Genomic DNA, 24,434 nt, shown 5'->3' on the forward strand with positions numbered 1-24,434 from the left:
AGGAAAACGAAATTTTGACAGAAATTTTTGACAGATAGCTACACTGCTAAGAGCCTGTTGTAGAGTCCCGTTTTAGCACTTCCTAAATTCTATTCTCGGAATAGTGCGGAGAACGCGTTGCACAAACACGTGATGATGCCTAATCGAAGAATAAACGGGGGTAACAGAACCTGTGATTCTGGCAGGGTTAGTGAAGTTAACTAGAGAATAAGTTTTATAATAGCAGGAACAGTTGCAAAATTAGTGATGACGAAATTTTTTTGTTAGGGCGAGGAAGGACAAGATCACACAAATTGTATGGAAGAACATGACGATTCCAAAATTATACAAAGAATTTCGTAGTAGTACTACTTTTAGATCTCATGCTTGAGAACCTGGAGCGTATGAATGAAATGTGAAACTATTTCCTAACATAAAACTTTTTGCTTGTAGTAGGCCATAATAGGCATTTCATATTGGTAATTCATGTATTAGGCTCTGTCATGTTATTTATGTAAATTCGGTACATAAAAAATGACCATTTGTAACAAAACAGTGTCGCTTATTTGTCGTGTGTTACAATTGCTGCAATATTAGAAAGACTTATTTCGTTTTATCCACCAGAGAGTGAAAAAAGAGACGTAATCAAATTGAGAAGCCGTACCAGCCTTGGGTATTATTCGTTTCAACAGCTTTTTTGATATTAGACAACGAAATACTGATTTTTCATGTAGCAAAACATTTGACGAACTTTGATGAGGTCATATATTCTTTCGCAGAAAGGAAAGTGCACGGTGTAAAGCTGTAGCAATATAAGAGAAAAATATTCCGGGATCAAAGGGTTGAAGAAATTTGTACTGCTTGTTTTTCTCTTGTCATTACAGGATGATGTTTCCTACATTTAATTTCATGTCTCACAAAAGAGAAAGTTATTAGCTAATAAGCAATGAAGAGTTCATATTTTCTGAAGAGTTCTTATTATCCCGGACACAAATAATCCCACTCAGTATTAATTGCGAGTCTTTTGTAGAGGGGGTAGGATGCCAAACCGGCCAGCTGGGAGCAGGAGAGGCACCGCAGGACATTTTGATTTCCATTGTCCTGAATATAGGCTTGATGGCTTGGCTTCCATAACAAAATATACACGTTTGAATTCCACAGAGCGAAATACGTGCGATAGAAGAGTGCTGTGTAAAGAGGCGTGCCACTGCAGTTGACAAGACCAAATAACATGTCTTGCATTTCCTCGAACATATATGTTTTATACATCAAATACTTCAGAAGATGGGCGCTACAAAATTGACGTATTTTTGAAAAATTGATTTCTTTATATTTTTGACGTCGTATCTCAATCGCTCGAGGAGGATTGGGGTGAGGCGGGTAGGAGGGGGGGGGGGGAGGGGGGTGACGCCACTGTGGAGTTGTGCCCCGGCTCGGCAGTATCGTAGATCCTTGGCTGGTCTACACCTCCAAATAACTACTGCAACCTATACCCATCTGAACCTGATCACTATAATGAAACCTTGGTCTCCTCCACAATTTGGACTCCCGACACTTACCTCCATTACTATGCTGACAATTTCTTAATACCGCAGGATAGAAGTTTCATCCACAACTAAGATTCAATTTCGGTACCTCTGCATGGAAAGACCGTGCAGAAAAGTGCGCTAGCACCCTCGAATACAGGGGTGACTGATATAAACCGTAAAATTTAGCGACAATTCGTATCGCTTTCTTTTCTCCCCAGCGCGTCACTCCAGAATGCGAGCAGGAAGATGGCACTCATCGAGACATCGTTCAGCGCGTAATTTGCAGTAATCAAGCTGGAAGACAAAGTGGTACTCAACAGAAAAGTCGATCTGCATACTGCTCGTTCTGTTACTCACGTGCATAATGCTGCGTATCCGTGAAGGAATGCCTGCATATAATCTTTCTGGCAATATTCGCTGCTAATCTCATCTCTTGTATCCGCTACATTCAACGTCTTTCGTTCTTTTTATTTTCAGCTTAGAGAGTATGTCTTCCCCTTTAAATTTTTCCCTCTGCTACTGTTTCCAGCTCCAATGTTCCTAGATCGGTAGCAGATGTCTCAACAATCTGTTCACTCATCTGGTAATGGTTTTTCGCAGACTTCTTTCCTTGTTTATTCTTTTTAGTATCACCTCATTTCCTAATTTCGTTGTCCTTTTAATCTTAAACATTCTATGACAGCATAACACGTGTTTGCTTCAAGTTTCTTTTTAGGTTTCTAGTCACCAATGCTTCACTGCCTTACAGTACTGTGTTCAAGATTTACTCTTCAATGGACTTATTCCTCAGATCCATGTCAATATTCTACTCCAATAGGCCACTTTTATTCAATAAAGATTTCTATGCCGTCACTGGTTGAGTTACGATATCTTCTCTGATCGCTCATCCTTTGTAATCGTGCATCCTAGATATCAGAACTGCTTTACATATCCTGTTACTCTGTTATTCCCAGTTTTTTGTAAAGCAAGTGATTATCATTTTATTCCGCGCAAAGTACGCTGCTCGATTCATCGGAATTCCTTACCTTGTGCGTAAGCACTTCATCTGTGTGTGAAGGACTCATGCAATTCTTGGTACCACTCTTTTCCAGCTGAAGCTCCAAGTTTCGTTGGAAATCGGTTGCTGGGAATACGCATTGACTAATTTCTCCATCTTGAGCGATCTCTTTACCAAAGACATCTACCTCATCATTTCTTTTCAGACAGTAGTATGCTTTTCCAGCAGGGTTTGACGTATTAATGATTGTAGAATAAACTCTCAGTTACTGCTGTCGGAGCAAACCGTTGTGTACAATTATTCTACCGTCTAAATGTCTCAGAAGAGTAGCCGCTGATCTTGAGTTAGATAAAATGGTGATCAGTTCTTCGGCTTCTTGGCAATCATATTAGACACACTACTGCATGTGTGTTAGTGCTGCTTTTAGGAGAGCGATATATGACGCAGGTAAACATTTTCGTGTATGTAGGGATGATGTTGTCATGTATTAAATGTAGCTAACTATTTTTCCATTCGTATGTTTGTTACTCTTATCCGATAATTTTCTTGTTCAATGTATCCACTGCCACAGAACCACCTGCCTTGCCCTCCGTCTTTGATCCTGTCATCCACCCCTTCTCCCCTCCCTCATTTTTTTTTTATTTTTTTACAGGAGGTGATATTTAAATATCGTTTTAAATTCTGGGAGATAGTTTAAAATATCATGTCACATTACTGTAATAAACATAACTATAAAATCTGACGAAATAGTTACAGGCTACCAAGCGAGATGGCGCGGTGGTCAGGACACTAGACTCTCATTCGGGAGGACGACGGTTCAAACCCGGGTCCTGCCATCCTGATTTAGGTTTTCCGTGATTTCCCTAAATCTTTTCAGGCAAATGCCAGGACGATTCCTTTGAAAGGGCACGGCCGGCCGTTGTGGCCGAATGGTTGTAGGCGCTTCAGTCTGGAACCGCGCGGCCTTTACGGTCGCAGGTTCGAATCCTGCCTCGGGCATGTATGTTTGTGATTCCCCTAGGTTAGTTAGGTTTAAGTAGTTCTAAGTTCTAGGGGACTGATGACCTCAGATGTTAAGTCCCATAGTGGTCAGAGCCATTTTAACCATTTTTTGAAAGGGTACGGCGCACTTCCTTCCCACAGCCTTCCCTAATCCGATGGAACTGAAGACCTCGCTGTTTGATCCCTTCCCCAAATCAACCAACCAATGTATAGGTTCCGCAAATGTAGGTACGCATGGATATATAAAAAGGAGGATTTCAGTCCGTCTGTAAAACCTCTGCCAGTACCTAGAAGTTGCTTTTACTAGTGTTGCTAACGCTACAGGAACGTAAAATCACGGGCTGCAGCAAGTACCTTTAGATATAATTTTATTTATTTGTTTTTCTTAACCATTATGTAAATAGTTACTTGGAAAATTTTATAAGCTGTTCAATGATTCTTTGTCTCCTCTTTTTACATATGGACAGTTTGAAGATGACGACGGTTGGTTGAAATCGGCTGTGGCACAGTGGAATGAAAATGTGATGGAGCCGTATGAAATTTAAAAAAGCAACGTTAAAATGTATGTAGTTTCGTTTCCTTTTGGCAGTAAGGTCCCAGTGTGCGTCTCCGCATCTTTCTTCACGTACAGAGTCACCGCCGGTACGTATGGGAACTATAACATGGAGTCCCGTGCATACGGAATGAGTGTTGGGGAGCAGATCTATGGATCCCGGAGCGCCGCACGGGGCAAAACACTAATGGAGGTAGTTTGCGGCTGCCTTCCTCCGACCTATTAGGAAATGTCTAGTGTGTATCTGTGTCTTGTAGGTGGCTGATGAGGGCCTGGACAGTGTAGCATCGTGTTCGTATCGGAGATGTTGAGAGGGGGGACAGGATGGAACCCGGTGCCGCCATATAGCCTGCTTCTCTCTAATAGCGTCGAGGGGATCGTCGAGCTAAACGTTTCCATCCGGCTGACGGATGAGCATCAACTGTTTCACATGCCGCCATTTCACGAGACATTTTAAAGGTATTTGGAATTTAATCCAGGGCATTTTTACAGAATGGTGATCAGCAACTTTAATTCTCCACTGCTTTTCCCACTGATGGTCAAAGACAGGCGCTGAGGATTTTACACCACCAGGGCTCAAACAGGCTTATCTATTATTCGAACGCAACCACACAAACGTCTGTTAGCGGGAGGTGGGCCATAAAGGTACAATTTTTTTCACTTTGGAAAGATGGTCCTCAGAATTCACACTGGCAACTGGGCAAAACGCAAAACTACTGAAATGTCAGTTCAGACTAATTTGGGCGGACCATCCTAGGAGAGATCGCGGAAAGGAAAGACATTGTACCACAAAATTAGCAGTCAATCACGAACATTCCAAGACGGATCACTGGAAGGATCGAAAAGATGGCTGACGTCACCCAGGAGGAAACACCAGTTTGAATCAGGAACAGAGAACCGATACATTGCCTGTTGTGTTCCAGAAGAATTACCGCATTATTGCAGCACGCTCTGAGGATATTGTCGGGGAGGAGCCAGAAGGCCTATCGGCAGGAAGCGACGAGTTGCATGAAGCACCGTCATCGTATTCTCGTCAAGTCCTCTCACTCTCTTTTTGGTAGGAGGTCTCTGCCAGTACCAGCAGGCGGACGGTCGGTTCAAATGATTCAAATGGCTTTGAGCACTATGGGACTTAACTTCTATGGTCATCAGCCCCCTATAACTACTTAAACCTAACTAACCTAAGAAAATCACGCACATCCATGCCCGAGACAGGATTTGAATCTGCCACCCTTAGCGGTCGCGCGGTACCAGACTGAGGCGCCTAGAACCGCTCGGCCTCACAGGCCGGCACGCGGACAGTCGGCTACGGAAGTTCACTTCCTACTGCAAGACAAGCCGTTGGGATGATTAAGCTGTTTACGTCACTCTTCCCTCTCCAAATTCAGGCATTATAATACCTTTCTGTGGTTGTTATACCTTCCCTCTTCGTCTTAGTGTCCGACCATCCTGATTTAGGTTATCCGTGATTTCCCTAAATTTCTCCAGGCAAATGCAGGGATGGTTCATCTGAAAGGACACGGTCGACTTCCTTCCCCGTTCTTCCGTAATCCGATGTGACCGATGACCTCGCTGTCTGGTCTCCTCCCCCAAAACAAACAACAACAATCTTCTTCTTAACTCGGTCTACGCCGCAGATGTAGCCGCAAAAGTTCAGACTGGCCGCCTATCCTTGTCTCCTCACGAAATCCCTTAGTCTTTGTTCATTTTAGGAAGAAAGGACTGATGAGCTCAGACTTTGGTGCCTTTTAACCCCACTAATCAGTCCGTGAATCAATCAATCAATCAATCAATGAAAGAGACAGACTTTAAATATCCACATTCGAAACTTGGACAGCTGCTATATAAACATGATGTCTACATTCGGTAACAGTTGAGACTTAAATAGCCGCTGAAACGGATTGCCTATTACGTATATTATTAATTGATATAGTTAAAGTGTGGAGTGAACAAATGACGAGATGATGGGATGAGGAAGGGCCTCAAAACAAACCAGCACTCTGCAAGAGCCAAAAAGGCTGTGAGACTTCGTACTGGGGCGGTGAAACGTGCAAATTTTTCAATTGCCGCAGGCTAACCAGAAACGGCCACGCTACGTTTGGCGCACAAAGGAACCCGTCCAATGTACTGCCGAGACACAGCAGTTGACGACGTGATGGGAACCTGTAACGTTACATACGAGTACATAGATCCTTACCTGAATGTATCGAATCAACCCTTACTTTACTCGGATGTAACAGCGCAGATGACGCGGATATTACCAGCGGGATGAGGTTTTGGCGCCTAGAGGTTTAGGCGTGCGTGGTATATGGGACCTCAGACGTACGGTTTTCGTCGGGCGACTGAGTCTCAACGCACGCGGAACCGTGCCGCCCAGGTTCGTGGAGAGCAGTTCAGGGACACGTTCTTACCCGCCTGCAAGGCCCTCTTCTGGAGTGCCACGCCCAAGAGTCAGCGTGCAAAGGCGAAACATGCGCGCAGGTATGCACACAAGCGTAGCGTGCCGAGTTTCGTATGTTCTAAATCTTGCGTGGTATGTGTGCGCAACAAGTACGTTTGTTGCAACCATGTTTTGTACAAAAGCGAATCGAATACATACTATTAGCGCTACTACAGCAGTACGTATTCCAGCTGTGAACAAGAACAATGAAAGAAAACGTGGTATTTGCGTTAAGGAATACCGGTACTGTCACAATCATACCCCCTTTGTTTAAAGAGCTGCGAGACAGTTGCCCAGATGGCTATCGAAACCGTTTAAGAATGAACAGTACGTATATGCTGACCATATAGTTTTATTTGATTTGATATATTGCTGCTCATCGTCAAGGAGAAAAAAAGCTGGGGCAACACATTTTTGAGAAGAGAATTTCTGCAGGGAAGCACCTTACAGCTTCTCTCAGGTTTTTGCAGCTTTTTGGGTCCCTGGAAGATTTAAAATTTGCCACGAGAATTTCCATATCGTTGCTATCTAATATAATTCCAGAGAAATGCAAAGCACTCTATGATGAGCTGTTGCCAGAAGTGATTAGCGTAAACTGTTAGAAGTATTAGCTACTGCAATAATATTTATTACTTAAAAATTTCTTAAAATGAAATCTGGAACAGACACCCAAGTGAAATTTTTTAGTATCATCTCTGTTTGAAAATAAGAAAAAAGATTTTCCATGTTACTGCTCTGTCATGTAGCTACCACACTGGTCGTAGAAAGTGCTAAGGGAAGCAGTGGCTTGACCTGGAACAGAGGTGTGAGACCCTTTAGAGTCCGCAGCTCGTGGTCGTGTGGTAGCGTTCTCGCTTCCCACGCACGGGTTCCCGGGTTCGATTCCCGGTGGGGTCAGGGACTTTCTCTGCCTCGTGATGACCGGGTGTTGTGTGATGTCCTTAGGTTAGTTAGGTTTAAGTAGTTCTACGTTCTAGGGGACTGATGACCATAGCTGTTAAGTCCCATAGTGCTCAGAGCCAGACCCTTCAGATGTGGAGAGAGACAAAGGGGAAATTTGAAAATTTTTGGCAAGTTTCTGTGGGACCAAACTGCTGAGGTGATCGGCCCCTGAGCTTACACACTACTTAATCTAACTTAAATTAATTTACGCTGAGGACAACACACACACACACACACACACACACACACACACACACACACACACACCGACAGGAAAAGCCGCACGAATCGTGGCAAGACTCCTTAGACCACGCGGAGGCAAAGGGGAAGATGATATTGCAGCATATTGCTGATAACAATCTGACTTTACACATACTATCGTCTCACAAATCATTCTGTGGAATCAAAATGTACAGCAAACTGTGGTACCTCTTGATCCACAGTAAATAAAAGCAAGCCGTAGTACCACAAAGTTGGTACATAAATGAAACTTCCTGGCAGATTGAAAGTGTGTGCCGGACCGAGACTCGATATCTGGACCTCTTCCCTTCGCGGGAAAGTGCTCTAAGGGCTGAGCTACCCAAGCACTACACAGGCCCGTCCTCACAGCTTTACTTCCGCCAGTACCTCGTCTCCTACCTTCCAGACTTCACAGCAGCTTACTTGTGAAGTTTGGAAGGTAGGAGACGAGCCACTGGCGGAAGTAAAACTGTGAGGACTGGGCGTGAGTAGTGCTTGGGTAGCTCAGTCGGTTGCCAGCATGGTAGCTCAGCGTGTTCGGTCAGAGGATTAGCTGCCCTCTGTAATAAAAAAAACTGAGTTAATGTATCAACGATTAACTTCAACAAAAGTCATGGGATGTCCGCCCCGAACAAATAGAACGACCAACAATGAACAAACTGAGATCAGAAAAAAAGTACGGCAGAGCACTTGCCCGCTTAAGGCAAAGGTCCCGAGTGCGAGTCTCGGTCCGGCACACAGCTTTAATCTGCCAGGAAGTTTCACCATAGCACACACTCAGCTGCAGAGTGAAAATGTAGGTACATAAATATCGTAGAGAGAGCGGCAATTAGAATTACTATCACGGGCTTTCTTCGGTTACTTTCTAAGTGAACTCAGTAGCGTCGCTGTTTTTCTTTTCCTTCTGTCTCTCTCTCCACCCCTGTTTTTCCTTCTTTTTTTTTCAGCGAAGAAACTGTTTGCTTCGAGAAAAATTGTTTTGCAAAATACGCTTTCCACGAACACTATTCGACATTTATAGGTTCTGTCAAGTCTTGGGTCCAGCAACGGGAATCTGCCATTATCACCCCGCTTGCTGTAGGTTACTGACAAGAGCCTAAGGAAGAGCTCGCACAATCGCATCGCGTACGGTAGCGAAGTGACTGACAATATCAGCGTGTTCACGCAGAATAGCATGCGTGAGAACGCCCGTCAGGCGTTTACGTCTAAATGAACTTGGCGGGCGTGTACAGGGTGGCTTAACTACTCTCCCGCCTCTTTAATAACACTGTGTTCACACGGATATTGTTTCGCGCGGTACTGCATGGTGCATCCTAAATCGTGCAGTTAGGATTGTCCGTGCGGAAATGGGTGAGACGTATGAGCCAGCGCACCGACCCAGTGGCCAGTGGGCGCGATGTACGTAATCAGAGGTAGATGTGTGTCAGCTGGAGATTTGGATTAATTTCGTGTTCAGTAAAGGAATATTTGATAATAGGTGTACCGTATTTCATTCGAAGAGCGATGGCTGACACAGGAGAAGCTATGATATGTGATTGGAACTGTGACGTGAATAGTGAGTAGGTAACGTAGGGACATTTTGTGAGTCCTTTTATTATCACTTTACTATTTTAGGGGCCGAAAGTAGTAGGACTTTCTTTAGGGCACGTGTCTAGAGGCGCACGGTTAGTGATTTTTATCATTTGATATGTGTACGTCGGATGCAAGCGTGTGTGCCAGTGTTGTCATAAACTTCAAAGTCCGATGCCTTTAAATTTCAACATAAAAATACCAAACATTATACTGGAACGCGACTTACAAACATCAGTTCTGCTCTGCTCTCGAACGATCCATGCGCGCGATTTAGCCCCTACTTAAAAAGCGCTTTGGTCCACTTCTGGAATGCAATTCAGCAGTGATTCTGCGTGCCATGAATTCGGCAATTCTTGATCGATTTCCAAGGGTTTGTGTGTTACCCTGCTGGAAGAATCCATCGTTGTTGAGGAAAACATCAAGCATAAGGGGTTATAAGTGGTCCCTAATAGTGTTCACGTAGTCCACAGCTGTCATGGTGCCTTCGATCACTACCGCAGGTGCCATGGAAGCCCAGGTGAGTATCCTGCATAACATAATACTGGTCCAACCGGCCTGAGTCCTTGGCTCACTGCACGTAACGAACAGCTTTTCACCTGGATAGTGATGTAATGATGTAACTGGACACGACCATCGACCTGCTTAAACATTAAACGGGATTCATCCGACATGCATGCATGACATACTTTGCATCGTAATCACAATATCACAGGCACTGCAATATCATATTTATCTGCCGATACCGGGCAAGCGACTTTAAAGTACAGTGTCTCACATGTACGGGAATCTACATAATGGACGGACGACTACAGGTCGTAGACGCATGGTTGACGACATGTGGATCATTGGGCTCCAGTAGTGAGTCGTGCACGGATAACGAAATGGTAAGGCGACTATCGCGATAAGCGGGTCCGGGTTCGAGTCCCGGCCCAGCACAAATTTTTATTGCCGTCATTCCATTCTACAGCTGATGTTTGTCCTTATCCGCAGCTGCGAATTCATCTAACGATTCCACTGATCCGCGGTCCAATCTCGATGATCTCGTGCCCACTATAATCATAACTGACGACGTTGTTGTGTCAACATGGTAACACGTTGGGGTCTTCTGCTGCGGGACACCATGTTCAGAGCTGAACGGTGTGCTCCAAGACACCTGTGCCTGCGCCAGCACTGTACTCAGTCGTCAGATCTGCCACACATCGCCGCCTATCCTGCTTTAGAGAGCGGGTAAGCCTCCGATCCCTAAATTTCGTGTTGAGGTATGGACGTCCAACATCTTGTTATCTACTCGTGGTTTCGGCATTCTTCAACACTTATCATAGATGCTCACGACAGTAGCACGGGAACAGTCGACGAGCTTCACCTTTCCCGAGATGTTCGTTCCCAGGCACTGGGCCACAGCAATCTGGCTTTTGAAGTCACTTCAGTCAGCAGATTTCCGCATTTCTGCCACTTTCCGTCGCTAGAATGAGTCACCATTCTTCTCTGCTCAGCTCGTATACTTCTCTTACCGCGTCACGTGCCCTCAGTGCCACCAGGGTCCGCCTGCTTAGCTGGATGGTAACGGGCTCGCCTCCCATGCAACCGGGCCCTGTTTCGATTCCTGGCCGGTTTGGAGATTTCCTCTGTTCGGGGACTGGGTGTTGTGATGTCCTCACCGTCATTTCATTGTCATCACCGGCGCGCAAATCACCAATTGTGGCGTCGGCTGAAATAAGGCTTGCACTTTGCGGCCGAACTTCCCCGGATGGGGCCTCCCGGCCAGCGATGCCATAAGTTTAGTGCCACCAGGCAGCATTCAACCTCGCAATGGGCGGTAGTCATAATGTTCTGGCTGATCAGTGTACATGCTTGATCACCTAGCACAGAACTAGTCTGGACAATGGCCAGAAAAGCTTCACCTTGTACAAAAGCAAGCGGACACTCATGGCGTCCCTGAAGAACTAGCCAAAGAAGCAGACGTTTGCAAGCAGGCATCGATGGTATAGTATGTGCTTCGTAAGATGTGGGACACGATCGTTTCTCAGCATATGTGGTTTCTATCTTACTTCCTATAGCTAGTATGGCGATTATGAGTTCATTAATTCATTGTAGACTTAGCCTTTGAAGCAAGTCTACTTCTCAGGCCGCTGAGATAAACACACGGTTAACACCATACAGTTCCCGACTACTTGTTTGGTAAGTCACAGCCCAGTTCATATTACGTCCAGAGAGCGACTCGGCCGTGCGGTTCTAGGCACTACAGCCTGGAACTGAGCGACCGCTACGGTCGCAGGTTCGAATCCTGCCTCGGGCATGGATGTGTGTGATGTCCTTTGGTTAGTTAGGTTTAATTAGTTCTAAGTTCTAGGCGACTGATGACCTCAGAAGTTAAGTCCCATAGTGCTCAGAGCCTTTTGAACCAAGAGCGACTCCTTAGTGTTGTCGAATTTTAATGTGTTCGGTTTTCGGGAACTTGCCTTTGTCTCAGTCAGTTGCATTATCAAGGCCAAAAAAAAAAAAAAAAAAAAAAAAAAAAAAAAAAAAAAAAAAAAAAAAAAATAAAAAAAAAAGAGAGAGAGAGAGAGAGAGAGAGAAGACAAATCTGCGAGGTAATACCGAATTACAGCGGCCAATATAAAAACAGGAATCTATGAGGCAGTACGCGAGACGGGACACTTGGAGCGGCAATTGACAAGCCGGCCGTGGTGGCCGTGCGGTTCTAGGCACTTCAGTCCGGAACCGCGTGACTGCTACGGTCGTAGGTTCGAATCCTGCTTCGGGCATGAATGTGTGTGATGTCCTTAGGTTAGTTAGGTTTAAGTAATTCTAAGTTCTAGGGGACTGATGACCTCAGATGTTGAGTCCCATAGTGCTCAGAGCCACTTGAACCATTTTTGGCAATCGACAATCCACTGGCAAAGATTCAAAACCGCGCAGCGTACGCCACAGACCCCCGAAGTAAACACCGCACTACCATATTGTAACATTTCACTAAAACACATACAGCACATCACCCACGTATTCCCTCCGTGTTTTTAATCGCGAGAACTGCAACGCAACTGGATCCTCACGCCTTTGCCTTTGAGGAGGCTGCAAAAATCCAAAATCCAGTTTCGTCGTCGCACGATCATTCCGTCTTTCTTCAACATCCAGCCTATCTTGTACGTCCGAAATTTTATTGGTAACGTGTTATTGGGATCAGTATGTAAGGGACTTAACACATGCTAAAAAGACTTATTTCACATTTGTACTTGCATGGTGTAGTATCATGACGCACGTTGTAATTATTCCGTCGAAATCCGCGCGAATCCTCACAGCGCCGTACTCAGTAAATTTAATTTAGACATAGAACATGACTGGCAGACGAGGTGTGTGTGCATACCAGTTTTTATTCACATTCGCAATTTACACAATTATTGCTCACTACAGAGTGTAAAATTAAATCTGTTGAAATTGGTAGGAACAGGGAACAAAGCGACGATTAGTAAATAAAAAAAAGGCATTTGCGTAATCGAATATTAATTAGCGTAAAATACGCAGGCGTCAATGGGACGGTTTAATTGAAAGCTGGTAATGTTGCAGAAAGACCTGACCTCGTTTACACAGCCACTCTACCATGAGACCGACAAATATTTCAGAGCCGTCGATTGTGCAAGCTCCTATTAAGCGCTTGTGCTCCCTCTTTGTTCTGAAAAAAAATCCCGTTTCAATTGTTTGCTGTGTATTTTGCATCTAAATCACAGGAAACCGGCTGGTAGATTTTACGGGATTATTAAGATTTCGTCGCCGTGAAGCAGACACCACTCGTCCACTGTGCTGTGCTACAGTCACTGTTCAGTGGTACTCTATGGTACTCTACGTACCCTTTGTAACTGAAGCACTTCGGCAAAACTTGGGGCCACCACCTTTCACCAAAACAAGGAATAAATATTATATTGGAAACAAATGTTTGGAAAGGTTAAGTCCGTAATGACCTCATCACCTATGTGACATTAAACTGTCTTCTTAAATTTTCGTGTAGTGAGGTAAAATAAGATACATTTTAACACTACAGGGTGGCCCAGTGATAGTGACCGTCCCAAATATCTCACGAAATAAGCATCAAACGAAAAAACTACAAAGAACGTATGACTCACAATTTTAGACCAACAATTGGTGACAGTTAAGTTTTTTTAAATTAAAATACAGAAGTTATTGAACATTTTATTTCCATTGTTCCAATGTGATACATGTACCTTTGTGAACTTATCATTTCTGAGAAAGCATGCTGTTACAGCATGATTACCTGGAAATACCACATTGGTGCAATAAATGCTCAAAATGATGTCCGTCAACCTCAATGCTTTTGGCAATATGTGGAACGACATTCCTCTCAACAGCGAGTAGTTCGCTTTCGGCAATGTTCGCACATGCAATGACAATGCGTTGACGCATGTTGTCAGGCGTTGTCGGTGTATCACTATAGCAAATAACTTTCAACTTTCCCCACAGACAGAAATCCGGGGGCATCAGATCCGGTGAACTTGCGGGCCATGGTACGGAGCTTCGACGACCAATCCACCTGTCATGAAATATGCCATTCAATACCGCTTCAACCGCACGCGAGCTACATGCCGGACATCCATCATGTTTGAAGTACATCGCCATTCTGTCATGCAATGAAACATATTGTAGTAACATTGGTAGAACATTACGCAGGAAATCAGCATGCATTGCACCATTTAGATTGCCATCGATAAAATGGGGACCAATTATCATTCCTCCCATAATGACGCACCATACATTAACCCGCCAAGGTCGCTAATGTTTCACTTCTCAGCCATCGTGGATTTTCCGCTGCCCAATAGTGCATATTATGCCGGTTTACGTTACCGCTGTTGGTGATGACGCTTCGTCGCCAAATAGAACGCGTCCAAAAAAATCTGTCGGAGTCCCGTAATTTCTCTTGTGCCCAGTGGCAGAACTGTATACTACAATCAAAATCGTCGCCATGCAATTCCTGGTGCATAGAAATATGGTACGGGTGCAATCGATGTTGATGTAGCATTCTAAACACCGACGTTTCTGAGATTCCCGATTCTCGCGCAATTTGTTTGGATTAGCGCGACAGCAGCTAAAACACCTACTTGGGCATCATCATTTGTTGCAGGTCGTGGTTGACGTTTCACATGTGGCTGAACACTTCCTGTTTCCTTAAATAACGTAACTATCCGGCGAACGGTCCGGTCACTTGGATGATATCGTCCAGAATACCAAGCAGCATACATGTCACACGCCCGTTGGGCATTTTGACCACATTAGCCATACATCAACACGATATCGATATTTTCCACAATTGGTAAACGGTCCATTTTAATACGGGTAATGTATCGCTAAGCAAATACCGTACGCACTGGCGGAATGTTACGTGATACCATGTACTTATAAGTTTGTGACTATTACAGCGCCATCTGTCACAAAGCGAAAAAAGTGGTCCAACTAAAACACTCATATTTGTTTATGTAATAAAAATGATGATTCCTATTTTTAAAAAACGCAGTTGATATCCGTTTGACCTATGGCAGCGCCGTCTAGCGGGCCAACCATAGCGTTATCTGTTTTCCCCCTTCAAGCTAGACAAGTTTCGTTGTATGTAGTTTTTTCGTTTGGCGCTTATTTCGTGAAACATTTGGCTCGGTCATCATCAATGAATCGATATGGCCACACTCAAACAAAAATTATCTTAAGAATCCTGTCGATGTGACAGCATCAACGTATATCAAGTAAATATTTGTGGGGACAACACTCTACAATGAAATAAGGGCGCAAGAATAACTTCAGTGTAGTGTATTTCCCTCCACAGATACCGACCGGGTGGTTCCAGTTAAAGTGTAGCTACTCACGGAAGTCCAATGTTGGCTGTGTGTATCGTATGACACAGAAGCTTTGTAGATATAGCAATAGATTAATGCGGGACAGATTTACGCTAGAAAAAAAAAAAATAGTTCCAATTTTGGCCACACAAATCTGGCGCTGTACACCGTTTGTATGGCAGTATGACACCCACCGTGTCATTTGCCAATCAGTAACGTGAATGAACAATATGGCTATCGAGGAGAGAGTCGTTGTGCTGTTAGTGAAGCTGTTTTAGGCGAATGACGGTTATTATAGAGTTTCATTGAGAGAGTATCGCTGACTGAAAGCTCTGACGAGAGGCCCGATGCCATTAAGCGGTTTAAACAGATGATAATGAAATTCGAAAACACAGGTGAGCTTGGTGTGGCAGCTGGAAGAGGAATGTGTCCTATGATGGTATAGGTTACTGAAGAGGTTGCTGTTGCTGTAACTTACCACGTGGCATGTGCCTCGTGTACCGCTAGTGCTCGTGCAGTATCGGGAGAATTGTCCAGTCGGCCGCTGAGGCCGCGCGGTTCAAGGTGCTTCAGTCCGGAACCACGCGGCTGCTACAGTCGCAGGTTCGAATCCTGCCTCGGGCATGGATGTTAGGTATAAGTAGTTCTAACTCTAGGGGACTGATGTCCTCAGATATTATGTCCTATAGTGCTTTGAACGATTTGAGAATTGTCCATTCGACAGTCAACATTACGAAAAATTTTTCGTCCTATTTTACAATGCTGCCCTACAAAATCCAAACGGTGCAACAACTGAAACCTCATGATTCATAGCGACGTTCTGAGATTGCGCTTCGGTGTCTTGCACGGATCGAAGTTGATGATACATGGCCTGGAAATATTCTATTTAGTGACAACGCACATTTTACCCTACGGTGAATACGGAGGATTAACGGATCTGGGGTACCATTAAACCACTTATTGCGCATGAAAAGCCATTGCACGCGACATGTGTCGCTCGCCCAATTAAAGATCTGCTTAAACCTTCCACGATCGCGTTACCTCCAGAGGTTCTCAATCCTCGAATCAGCCATCTCTGGGCAGACGAAAACTCTCATGCCACGCATGGACAAGGATTTCAACACAGATTTGGTATTAGTGTGTGTGGGGAGGTATTCTGGATGATCATGTTATTGGACCGCACGTTCTTCCACCCAAGCTCACGGGTTCCTACTGAGTGATCTTCCTAAAACAAGCATTGCTGGATGCTGTGCTATTCAATGTCCGTTTAGATATGTGGTTTTAGCACGACGGGCCATCTGTTCACTTGGTACGTTATGTTTGGAAACATTTGAACCAACAATTGGGACACAGATGGTGAGCTCGAGGGATCCGATCGCATCGCCTTCACGATCATCGGATTTGGATCTATCGCATTTTTTCCTCCGGAGTCAAATGAAGAGTTTAGTTTTGCGAGGCTCCTGTAGAGATAGAAGAAGGACAGATGGTAAGAGTTCTGTTCGTTGCAGCACGGATTGCAGAGTCACCAAGTGTGATAGAGCGTGTGTACCACAGCATCATTCGTAGGTGCAATTTATGCACCAAACATAGTGATCGCTACTTCGGGCTGTACTTGTAGTGGATCTAAATGCTAAACTTTCTTTGTAAAGGACACGTTGATTCCTTTTTGTTTCTTTGTTTATTAATGAGTGGATTGTAAAACAAGTGATATACTGGGTCGCTTGTAAAAGTGGTCGCATTACCAACATGGTTGTATCAGGGTAACGGTACGTTCCCGGACATGGGTTCCAATTAAAAATATCTACTCAATCCCATCTACAAGTCCTAGAAGTTTGTAAGTGGAATTTTAGAGCACTCTGTATAACGCGATAGGGATTGTTTCTATACAGGCCGAACATGAATCCACCAACAAAATTTCGGAGATTGTTTATGGATATTCTCTTACCTTTATCTGAAAGGGACCTGTGGTTTTCAGTAGTTCGTTGTTTTTGGTTTTTCGCCCCACTTTACGTATGTAGGAAGGGACTTCAAAACGCTAAGTTACACATTATTAAGGCGAGCCAAGTAGCACAGGCAAATTACATAATTTTTCGATACAGTCAACTAGACACTGTAAACAACGATAGCAACATTCTACCAGTCCTTCAATTCCTCGGCAATAGAGGTCCGTTACTCGGTCACAGAATTATATGAGAACCGCAGTGTGAACGTCGACATCGTTGGGATATCTCTTTCGTCTAGACATTCTTTCACCTTGCCGAAAAGGTGGAAATCGGATGGTGAAGGCTCTGGATTTCCCAATGAGAATTACACACATCTGTGCGGCCTTGGTCAAATTGGCTGGACGCGATATTGCATCCATCCATCATCCACAAAACGCCAAAATTTCACGGTGAATCTACGCTCAGTTTATACGTTTTGTCCACAAGAATCTTACTATTATGCGGACTTCAAATTTGGTATGAGTTTCCATTTGCTGTGTCTTTTCAGCCGCCTGTTATCTATTCCGCGACAGAAATGGTCTCCCTTCTATAATGAGCCCCTGTTGTTGCGCAGTAATCGTAGCGTGGAAAGACTTGTGTGTAAGTTATTTCTGAAGTTCCTGCGCATCTGTACAGCACTGATAACGTCTGAATAGCAGTGCAGAAGTCGACCGTAAGCGCTGCTTGTCTTGTTCCAAACAAGCTTTTCCCATTCAGTCACGGCACTTTGACCACAGTAATGCCCATTTTCTGCTCGCGCTCAGTCTTGCATTCACTATTAGTCGGGTCTTCCTCACGATCATTTCTCCAGCGGTATTAATTGTACGTTAACAGTGGTCAAGGAGGTCAGGATGCAGGGAGACGTCCTTAATACGAAAAAGTGAAGCCTGCCACCGCCATCTGATGATAAGTTGTTGTTGTTGTGGTCGTCAGTCCAAAGACTGGTTTGGGAACCTCTCCATGCTACCGTACCCTGTGCAAACTTCATCTCCGAATAATTACTGAAACTTAATCCATGTGAGTCTGTTTACTGTGTTCATCTCTTGAACTCCGTCTCGGGATGTGTCCTATCAACCGATCCTTTCAGTCAAGTTGTGTCACAAATTTCTTTTCTGCCCATTTCTGTTCAGTGCCTCCACGTTATTTGCACGATCTACCCACCTTATCTTTAGCATTCTTCTGCAGCACCAAATTTTAAAAACTTCTGTTCTTGTTTAAACTGATTTCACCCATATCACTTTCATACGTGGCTACACTCCAGACAAATACCTTCAGAAAACGGTTTCTACGAGTTACACTTGTATTCAATGTTAACAAATTTCTCTTCTTCCTCTCTGCTTCGGTCATCATCTGTTATTTTGCTGCCCAAATAGCAAAACTCATTTACTACTTCTTGTTTCTCGTTTTCAAATCTAATTCCCTCAGCATCGCCTGATTCATTCGACTACATCCTAATTTTTTGTTTTGCCTTTGTTGATGTTCATCTTAGATTCTTCTTTCGCGACACTATCTATTTCGTTCAAGTGCTCTTCCAAGTCCTTTGCTGCCTCTGACAGAATTACAATGTCATCGGCAGACCTTTAAGTTTTATTTCTTCTACTTGAACTCCAATTCTTACTCTAGATTTTTCTTTGATTTCCTTTATTGACTGCATAATATACACATTTAATAACGTCGTGGATAGGCTACAACCCTGTCTATCTCTTCTCAACCACTGCTTCCCTTTCATTCTCCTCTACCCTTAACTACCACCTGGTTTCTGTATAAGTTGTAAATAACCTCTCGCTCCCTCTGTTTTACCCTCGCTTCCTTCGGAATTTCGAATAGAATATTCCAGTCAACACTGTTTTGTCCATGTTTACAAATGCCATGAAAGCAGTTTTGCCCTTCCTCAGCTTATCCTGTGATAGAAGTCGTAGTGTCAGTATTGCCTTCGTGTGTTCCTAAATTTCTCCAGATTCCAAACTGATCTTCCCTGAGACTTCTACCAGTTTCTCCATTCTTCTGTTAAGAATTCGCGTTAGTATTTGGCAACTATGACTTATTAAACTACTAGGTAGGTAATATTCGCACTTGTTACCACCTGCTTCCTTTTGAATTGGTTTTATTACATTCTTCTTGCAGTTTGAGGGTTATATATTGTTTCGAACTATATACTCAGAACTGACTGTCAGTTTAAGACATTAACGCTAAGGTGGTATGTTTCACACATGGATTTAGAGAAACAGAATTATAAGACTATGAAGATTCACGAGATGGCTCACAGGCTTGAAGTGGCGTCTGTGCTCCGCATACATAACGCCATTTCCTCTCTGTTCATACAGTATCTTCCTGACAGTGATACACAGAAATATGGATAGGTTAAGGTGATAGAGAACTGGTCGAGTATGGACTGACTGAATGTAATGGAAGAGCGGTTAGGCGACGCTATAACGAGCTACTCTCACTGCATCGAGGGAGGTGGCGCAGTGGCTAGCACACTGGACTCGCATTCGGAAGGACGACGGTTCAAACCCTTGTCCGACCATCCAGATTAGGTTTTTTGTGATTTCCCTAAATTGCTCAAGGCAAATGTCGGAATGGTTCCTTTGAAAGGGTGCGGCTGACTTCCTTTCTTATACTTGATACAAACTGAGCTTGTGCTCGGACTCTAATGACCTCGATGTCGACGGGACCTTAAACCTAATCTTTCTTCCTTTGTTCTCGCTGCGACGTCAATCACATCACAGTACTTTCTCATCCGTACATAGGCTCCTTAGAGGAACCAGGTCCTTCTATTTCTTACGTTGTTTGTTTTGATGATTTCATATCACAGGATTTGCCATTATTGTACAGGAATTTTCACAAATGCAGCAGTAATTCTGTTACGAAATAGTATAGATCGTGATAAACATAGCAATGAGCCACCAGAGACCATGGATCTCTTATTTACAAAATACTCAGAAAATATCCCTGAACGAATCCCTAAATTGTGTCGGTGTAATTCGTGTTCATCTTGCCATAGTACGATATACGAGTACTACGAAAAAATTCAAATCATAATTCTCCTTTATGTCATCCAACCTTCGTTTAGCAGTGGTGCACATTTACAATTCAGTCAGATTATTTTAAAATTCCCTAAGGTGGGTACTGGGAAGAATACTACAAAACGTCCAATGTCTGGTCCCTGACCCATACCTGTTTGATACATTTTCTCCCCTTCGACGTCCACAGTGGAATCTCCAGCTGTAGGCTTTCTTTCCTCTCCTTGATTATTAATAAGTGCTACAAGGGAGTATTTTGCACCACTGGTTTTTTCCTTAGGTGTTCTGGAGTGACGGACACTCTTCTCGTTGTCGTACTTCGGTTAAGGGGTCCACAGTTCTTGGGAGAATGGGGATAAAGTGCTGAGACAGACAATAACGTACAATATTTATAATTGAAAAGGGAGATCAAGTAAGACCAGTTGGTGTTAAGAAGGATGACAGAAAAGCCTGTAGCATATCATCACTGTTATTCAGTGTATTCGTAGTAGAAACAAGGATGACAGTGAAAGAAAATTTCTGGAGAAGACTAAATGTTCAAGGGGAGCAGATACCAAAGCTAAGGTTTGCAGACGAGGTGAAGTTGCTGGTCAGATGGACTAGCACCCTGCCGTCTCGTGGCCCATCCGAATAGTCTGCACGCGGCTGCGGTGTGCGAGAGAGAGCGCCAATACAATTCGCGTATTTCGGCGGAAATTGCCGGAGATGAACGATGCTGTCTCGCGTAATGACACAGCTGAGTGAGCGCTGTGCCGCGGCTCCGTAGACGCCACGCAGTCACGCTCACTTGCACATAGACTGCGGATTTGCAAAGTGCGCATGCGAGCAACGTTTCCCATACCGCTACACCTTCTTCTCTCCGGTCAGTGCAGACAACATTATCAAATGTAACGATTACTGTTAGTTCATTTGCTAGATTTACTCACGAGAGCCGACTGTGTATCTGGGCAGGAGGTTTTAGTTATAAACGAAGTTGACAATTATAATCAATTGTCATGTTGCTCAACGTAAATATTGTTCATTCGTTCCGTCCAAAATGTATCTCACTCTTAGTGCAAGTTGAGTTGCAGACTAAATGCTATCAGTATCCTGTTAGCTACATTTCTAGGTCCAAAGCTAAATCATGACCTTTAAGATCATACAACATTAAAGTACTACTTTAATTTTTGTGACACATGAATCTACTCAGTCACTGTGGCAATACTTTCTGAAGCTCACTTTCCGTATTTCATACATACTCTAGAAGCCACAGTCTAATGAATGACAGAGGGCGCCGTGTACTGACATTTCTTCCGGATCCTACTTACAAATGGAGCGAGGGAAAAACGAGTGTCTGTATGCCTCCGTACAAGTCCTAATATCTCTTGTCATGTCTTTATGGTCCTTTACTGTAAGCGTCCGTAAAACAGTTCACATCGATCCGTATTTATAGTTTTCTTAAGGCCTATTAGGGGACCACGTCCTAACCGCACAAAACAGCGTCCATACCGTTGAAGGTGTCTGTCACAGAAACATTTTATGGAAGTATTTTCGGAATGATAACATGGCTCCACCACGTCAATAAGATATCATTCGTGGTACTTTCTTATCAAAGAGTCATGCTTGGGTGAACGGTTGCGCTTTGAACCGCCTTTATTGATTCTGTTCCCTTCAAAAATAGCTCTGAGCACCATGGAACTTAACTTCTGAGGTCATCAATCCCCTAGAACTTAGGACTACTTAAACCTAACTAACCTAAGGACATCACACACATCAATGCCCGGGGCAGGATTCGAACCTGCGACCGTAGCGGTCGCTGGGTTCCAGACTGTAACGCCTAGAACCGCTCGGCCACTACGGCCGGCTCTGTTCCCTTCTATCTCGTACCAGCATCCTATGTTAGCATTTACCGATAATCTGATGACAGTTAGTTTTGTGATGTATGAATGTGCGGTGAATTGGGAGTTCATGTGGGATCTTAGAATCAGTGTAGCTTTTTTGGGTCTTGTTGTAGAAGCGTGGGAAAATCTGTGGAGTTCTGACTTTCGAAGATGGCCTTTGGTATAATCGGATCAGAGACAGTTTTTCCTATTCTTTTTTATAAGTATGTCTTGCGTTTGATCAGTCAGACCAAGGCAGGGAAGGTGGAATTTCTATTGAACTCTTGTTCGAAATTTTGTTCGATAAATTTTGGGAGGCTGAGTAATGGGCACTGACATTTCTAGCTTCCACCAGATTGGGCAAAAGGTTTTTGCTGCGGTTTCACTGTCTTGTGACGACTGGGTGACGGCCACATTCACTATGGAATGTTGCACCAGAGCACAGCGTCTGGTATGTTTTAGAAAATAGCTGGTAGCACTAAGTCAGGGTCTGACGATGTGGTGAGTAACACGTATTGACTCCTAGCGGAGTGAGGGCAAAATGTTGTTGGGAATCTGGTTAGTCGTTTTCGTAATGTAGGTAACCCGTGAGGTAATTAAATTCAAGGGCGATATGTAACTAAATTGTGATCTACACATTTTCTTGAGCGGAATGAATGGTCACAAGCCAAATTTGACCGCAACCACACGCAATTGGGACGTACTGCTGGTGAACTTTTCTTCTAGTGTTTTCGTCCACTGGCGTTCCCAGTGCACGAATTTTTAATGTGTTCACAAGTGCAGCTGCCCCCTATCTCTCCGACGGCACGATACTTTGTTGACAGAATAATGCCCATTGTATTCATTAAGAAATCGAACTCCTTGAGGGAACTTGCTTGTTAAATAATAGCTAAGCCTTGTGAAGAGAACACCTGGATGTGAAAAATGTCCTCTTCATAGAGTTCAATTTGCTACTTTTTACGCCTATATGCGTTCCACTTTCCTTTCCACCTCACTTGATTAATATGGAAAGATGGTCTCGCTCGAGAAATGTCTTTTTGTATTATCAATCAATTACATTCCCTGGTCAGTCGTACAGAAAATATTTAGTCAGTTTCCATAGCGCCTTTTCAGACAAATAGTAGGGTCATATATCATTATGTTCTCCTACCAACCTCAGACGACTTTGCCCTCACTAGAATTGACTAATAGAGAGGCATTGCCTGCTCCCTGTATGTAGCACGCTAGCTCCACCATTTGATATGGCGAAAGGTATACCCCACATTATAATACTGCTAATGTTCAGAATTAAAGTTAAATCGAATGAATCGCTTAGTACAATCACGTGTGGGTATCTCTTAGCTGTAACTCCACCAACTGCGTACTTCTGTGTTTTCTACTGCTCGTGATGGCAGGTGACGTTCTGCAGGCATTCGCCAAACCCAAACCCTTCCCTCAGATTGCCGCAGAGTATAGCGTGATTCATCGCTCCAGATCACTCGTTTCCGGTCATTCCTTGTTCACAGGCGCCGCTCTTTTCAACCTCACGTGTCCTACAGCACATACTAAACAAATGTGTGGCTCGGCCATCGTACCACATTATATTTAGCTCCCTGCGCACCATCATAGAGCTAGCGAGACTGCAGGTAGCAGTCACAGCTTCCAAGTCATTCCTTCCGCCAGTCTCATCCGATGTTTTACAACGAGCTTCAGCAATGTTGACGGTCCCTGTCGGCGAGTATTAGGTCTGCCAAGTCCTTGTTTAGCAGTGGCTATTCCTCTGCCTTTTCACTTTCACACTCATATCGCCAAAGGTCGACTTGGGCACCGTCAGAAGGATTGAAATGTCTGATGGATTTGTTACACAGGTGAGTTCTTCTTCCAGCCGCGAAAGATGCCCAAAAGCAGCGATTGTCTGCAAGACTCCGCATGAGCTCGAACCTGTCAAATTTTACCTTCTTGGTCTTCTCGCGAGATGTACGTGGGAGGAAGCCTTATATTTCTTCCATGGAAGTACACTCCCGGACGCATACCATAGGGTATACGGTGGTACAGAACGTCCCTCTAGTCACTGGTGCTCGCAGAGCACCACAGTGATATTTTTGTGCTTAGTAAACTAACCTGTGATGAGACACGCTGCTTTTTTTACACCACGTTGGACGCCTCTGATAGCTATTTAGGGTAATTTCAGGACTGTGCAGTATGGAAACAGGATCGACCACCCTTTCCTTTTAGCACTGTTATCAATAATTCAGCGATAGGTGTACGTGAACTGTAATTTACGATCACACTGCAGCCATCTCGTGAACACCTTCGTCCAGGAGCCAGAAATCAATCGAACGTAATGGGCTGCGGTATCCGCTGATATGAGGGCGGTTAAGCATGCTTGAGAGCAGATGAAACATGCAGTGCGTCGTTGCAGAAACCCTCCTCACACACCACATAACTCGAGAGGGTCTCCGTCGGAGAATGGACAGGTAGAGCAACACCTTGTGGGCTACAC

The 24,434-nt window shown here is 44.1% G+C and overlaps 1 protein-coding gene across 1 annotated transcript in view; it reads left to right on the top strand.

Annotated features, from left to right (window-relative positions):
• The window catches only part of LOC126341885 (regulator of G-protein signaling 11), a 1,532,239-nt gene that overhangs the window by 207,832 nt on the left and 1,299,973 nt on the right, over window positions 1-24,434 (top strand). The window lies entirely within an intron of this gene.

The sequence above is a fragment of the Schistocerca gregaria genome, chromosome 1 (assembly GCF_023897955.1).
Source record: "Schistocerca gregaria isolate iqSchGreg1 chromosome 1, iqSchGreg1.2, whole genome shotgun sequence".
Lineage (NCBI taxonomy): Eukaryota > Metazoa > Arthropoda > Insecta > Orthoptera > Acrididae > Schistocerca > Schistocerca gregaria.